This window comes from Myodes glareolus, unplaced genomic scaffold (assembly GCF_982192425.1).
Source record: "Myodes glareolus unplaced genomic scaffold, mMyoGla1.1 HAP1_SCAFFOLD_207, whole genome shotgun sequence".
Taxonomy (NCBI): Eukaryota; Metazoa; Chordata; class Mammalia; order Rodentia; family Cricetidae; genus Myodes; species Myodes glareolus.
Window position 1 is genome coordinate 1 of NW_028263357.1, and position 5,000 is coordinate 5,000.

Below are 5,000 nucleotides of genomic sequence, written 5' to 3' on the forward strand. Positions count from 1 at the left end.
TCATAGAATAGCTCTGGCTGTCCTGGAACTCACTTTTATAGACCAGGCTGACCTTTTGGTGACATTCTATTCTTTTTTTCTTCCTCTTATTTTCTATCTGCAGTCCACATTGGTGTAATGACAGTGCACCTGTATATTCACTGCTCTGATCCTTTCTCTCCTTCCTTCCTTCTTTCCTTCCTTCCTTCCTTCCTTCCTTCCTTCCTTCCTTCCTTTCGTATGTCTGTCCACTCCCGAAAACCCAAAAATGTCTAGCCTCCCAACGCAATTAAAAATAAGTCAATTAAAATAAATAACCTGGCATTTATAAAAGGAGGGAAGGAGGGAGGGAGGAAGGCAGGCAGGCAGTGCTGGGGGCCTGGATGATGGTTGTGAAGGGAGGAGCCCTGGCCTAGTCGTCTCCTCTGCCACGTGTGTCACCCCAGTCAGACCTCAGGAGCCTTCTCTAAAGGGTCTGAGAAGCTGCTTCCATGTTTCTGCCTCTGGGTATTTATTGATCTATTTATTTATTTTTCTGGTTTATGTGGGAGGGGAAGGGGAAGCCGAAGCCTTGTCCTACGGGCTCCATGCTGTCACTCAGTCAGTACTGTCTCGTCAACGCGCGTGTGAGGGCCCGTGTCTGTCATGCCAGCAGCACTCAGAAACTGAAAGTACAAGGATCAGGAGATCATCTTCATCGCGGTGGGAAATAGACCCTCCACCAGAAATCCATCAAACGACCTTTTAATTTTCTCCGTCCTAAGTGAAAATGTTCACAACAGATCCGCATGACCCTATTATTCCTGGAAATGAAATCCAATGGAGATATTTTAAAACACACACACAAACAAACACATTATTCCACGACTGTTTTCATTTTCTCTGACTCGGTATTTAGTCTGAGAAGTAGGTGCCGGGGGTGTGGGGAGTGGTGTGGAGAAAAAGAGCTGCAAGCAAGCAAGCAGGCAAGCAAGCAAGCAAGCAAGCAAGTAAGCAGTGGCCAAGGTGAAGTCTATGTCTTTGAAAGGAGACTCGGATGGCAGGAGACTGCCTGCCATGGCCACCTCCCTCCCTCCCTCGGTCCTCGGTCTCCCTCAGTCCCTCGGTCTCTCCCTCTCACCGTGCTCTAAGTGTCGCAGCCCCTCGACTGGCCCACTTAATACTGTCACTGATCGTGGAGACGCACTCTTTGTTTCCCGTGAGCCTCCCTCCCTCCCTCCCTCCCTCTCCACGAGGGAGAGCGATTGGCCTGTTTTCCTAGCTAGCTGCCTGTGGTCTCGGTTCCTCCTTTCGTTTTCGTAGCCTGAGCGTCCGTGGCTCCTCCCGAACGTCCGTCCCGGCCAGCCCGCGTTCACCCACGTTCGGGGATGGGGTGTGGGGGAACCGACGACGGGGAGTCCCCTGCCCTGTCGTGGGTGCGTGTCACCTCCGGGCGTGAGCGTGGGAGGACACTCTGTCGCGCCAGAGAAGGTGAAGACGCCGCGGCCGAGCGAGCGATCTCTGTGGGTCGGGTGGGTCGTCGGGCGCCACCTAGCGGTGTTGGCCGTTTTGTGCAACGCTCCTGGTCCTCGGTCGCCGACAAGGAGGGCGAAGTGGCTTTTGTGAGGCGGAAAGAGTGACGAGAGTCCCGGCTGGCGGGCGGGCGTGTCCCGCGGTCGGTGTCGTGCTTGGGGACGGTCTCTGTGTAGGAGGTTGTGCCGGAAGAGTCGCCTATGGGTGCGTCTGGGATGGAACCGAACGAAAGCCACGGCTGGGGAGGGTGCCGGGAGACTTGAGCGGGTCGACCAGAAGGCTTGAGTCGTTCGCGTCGTCCCACCGCTAGGTGTCGGGTCCGGCCAGGCCCAGGATGGGTGAAGTACCCCGGCTTTCAAAGCTGTCTTTCCCTCGCCTTTTCTCTCTAAGAGAGAGAGAGCCCTGGGTCCCCGGCGACCCGAGGCCGAGAGGGGGCGCTGGTTGATCACGGCTCTTCCCCGCCGCCCGTGCCCGGACTCGTTGGGGGTGTCGGAGCTTTTGATTATTTTCCTCCTTGTCAGAACCCTCGGTCCTCGGCGGCGGGCCTCGCCATCCTGAGGCCGAGAGGAGGCTGTGGTCCCGGCTTTCTCTCCTCCCTGGTCCGGACTCGTTGGGGGTCTCGGAGCTTTATTTATTTATTTATTTATTTATTTATTTATTTATTTATTTATTGATTTATATTTTTTCCTCGGTCCTCAGCGGTGGGCCTCGCCATCCTGAGGGCGAGAGGAGACTGTGGTCTCGACGGCTTTCTCGCCTCCCTGGTCCGTACTCGTTGGGTGGCCTCGGAGCATTTTTTTCTTTTTTTTTCTTTTGTTTTTCTCCTTGCCAGAACTCTCGGTCCTCAGAGGCGGGCCTCGTCGTCTCGAGGCCGAGAGGAGGCTGCGGTCACGGCTTCTCTGTTCACTGGTCCCCGGTTTCCTGTACCGTCAGGTATTTTTTTTTCTTGCCCTGCTCCATCCCTAGCGGCTGGTCGCAGGGTCCTCGGCCGGGAGGAGGCTGGGCGCCCGGCTTTGTGGCATGTCCACCTCGCTCTCTCGGTCCTTTCATGGTCATGAGGTCGACCAGTTGTTCCTTTGAGGGTCGGTTCTCTTGTTTATGGGGACATTTTTGGGACATGTCACCCAGCCTCACTTTCAGGAGTCCCCTGTGGTCTGTGAATTGCTCCCTGTACCTGGTGTCATTCTTCTAGTGGTTGCTATCTGTCCTTATTGTACCTGCAGATAGGTGCTGACACGCTGTCCTTGAAGTGGGTGACATGAAAGGACTCTGTAGGTTGCGGTCTCTTCCGAGCCTCGCTGGGTCGTTTTTCCCGTTTAACCCAACCTACGTGGCGTGTCAGGCGTTCCCGCTTCGTGGTTGTCACCCGTGCAGTTTGGATGGTGGGACTTGCCTCCCGGTGCTCTTCCCTTACCGTCCCGGTGCTTTTTTTTTTTTTTTTTTCCAAGTTTCTTTTGGGGATCAGATGGAGCTCCCGAGTCTCCACGGACTGGGTGGGTCCCCTGTGTGCCTCCCGAGTGCACTGTTTTCTCCACCCCCAGGTTATGGAGCTCCCGAGTCTCCATGAGGCCTTGGGGGGAAGGGTGAACCAGCCCGGCCTTCTGCTGCCTGCTTTTATGTGCCTCCCGAGTGCACACACCGCTTCTTCCCCGCGACCACCACCATTGTGTTTGGTTTTGAAGGTGGAGGTGTGAAGGGTTTTCTTTTTTTTTTCCCCATCCCCAGGTTGTGGAGCTCCCGAGTCTCCATGAGGCCTTTGTGGGGAAGGATGACCCAGCCCGGCTTTCTGCTGCTTGCTTATGTGCCTCCCGAGTGCACACCTTTTCTTCCCCCGTGGCTGGCCCACTCCACTCCGCTTTTTTTTTTTTTTTGTTTCGGAGGTGGTGTGTGAAGGGTTTTCTTTTTTGTTTCGGAGGTGGTGTGTGAAGGGTTTTCTTTTTTTTTTCCTTTCGGGGATCAGCAGGCGGTGGAGCTCCCGAGTCTCCACGGACTGGGTGGGTGCCCCCAGTCCCCTGTTCCCGTGTGCCTCCCGGGTGCACTTTTTTCCCATCCCCAGGTTGTGGAGCTCCCGAGTCTCCATGAGGCCTTTGGGGGAAAAGGGTGACCCAGCCCGGCTTTCTGCTGCTTGCTTATGTGCCTCCCGAGTGCACACCTTTTCTTCCCCGTGGCTGGCCCACTCCACTCCGCTTTTTTTTTTTTTTTGGTTTCGGAGGTGGTGTGTGAGGGGTTTTCTTTTTTTGTTTCGGAGGTGGTGTGTGAAGGGTTTTCTTTTTTTTTGGTGGCAGTCGGTCGGGTCTGTGGTGCCCTCTCGCTCGCTTCTCCCCGGTTCCGCTTGTCGATCGATGTGGTGCTCTCGCCCTGTGTTCATTCGGGTCGGAGGCCTAAGCCGCGCCAGGCGAGGGACGGACATTCATGGCGAATGGCGGCCGCTCTTCTCGTTCTGCCAGCGGGCCCCGCGTCTGTCCTCCCCACCTTTGACTGGTGGTGTGTGGAAGGCAGGGGTGCGGTCTCTCCGGCACGAGCCCTGTGAAAGCCCCCCCGCACTCCCCGCTGTGGTTCGTGGGGGCTCCCGTGAGGCGCGTCAGGGGCTCCGGCGTCTGCCCCCCCTCGCGCGTTTCGCTCCGCCCACCGTGTGTGGCCCGTGCGGCCCTCCTCCCTCCGAGCCGGGAGAGGGTTGGCCGATGTGTGCCGCGTCACACGCCCTTCCCGAACGGGCTTTGTGTGCGCGCGTCTCGCTCGCGATCCTCGAGGTGCTCCTGGAGCGTTCCAGGCCGATCTTCAGAGGTGCCCGGTACTGAGCGGCGGCGGCGTTTCCCGTTTCTCCGACGTGTGTGCCCTCCCGCGCGCGGTCCGGCCTTCGGCGGTGTTCCTCTGCGAAGGTGTGTGTTCGTGTGGGGGTCGAGGCGAGCGGTAAGAAAGAGGCTCTCTGCGTCCGTCCCCCCCTCCGTGAGCGGGGGACGATGAACCGTCTCTCGCAAGCTCCTGTGAGATCGGGCGAGCGGCCCACCACGCGCTGCCTTCTCCCGTAGGCTTTTGAGCGCCGTGTGGTGGTGTTGAGCTGTCGCGGCCGGCCTTTCTGTTCTTCTCACCGTTCGAGGTGGGTTTTAATGGTAAACGATTAGAATGCCTCCCCGTCCGGTGCAGAGCCGGTGGGTGGTGCCGGAGAGGCCTGGCTCTCGGGGGACCTAGTTTGTAGTTTATGCTTTTTCTCGGTCCGGTCCCCCCTGTCCGCGTTACGCTCGAGAATGCGCCCCCGGAAGGAAAAAGATAAAGAGAAGCCCTTACCGATACCGCAGACCCCCCCCCGCCTCGCCACGTTCGAGATCATCGAGCGTCGTTTCCCCCGCTCTTGGGGCTGCCGCGGCCGGCGGCTCGTCGGGTCGGGTCCGTCCCGCCCGCCCTCAGCGAGAAAAGTGCCTTCTCTAGCGATCCGATGAAAGGGCGTGCTTGGGGTCTCCCGTCGGACCCGCCTTGGGTCGCCCCGGCCCGCCCCGTGACCCGCCCGATGC

General features: G+C 58.1%; 1 long non-coding RNA gene across 1 annotated transcript; it reads right to left on the reverse strand.

The window, feature by feature from the left end:
- Window positions 1–487: 487 nt before the first annotated feature.
- Window positions 488–1,444, reverse strand: LOC148117015 (uncharacterized). Its single transcript, XR_015737236.1, has 2 exons — window positions 1,100–1,444; window positions 488–782 (listed from the first exon to the last, which is right to left on the reverse strand). It is a non-coding gene; the product is annotated as an uncharacterized LOC148117015 (long non-coding RNA).
- Window positions 1,445–5,000: the final 3,556 nt, after the last annotated feature.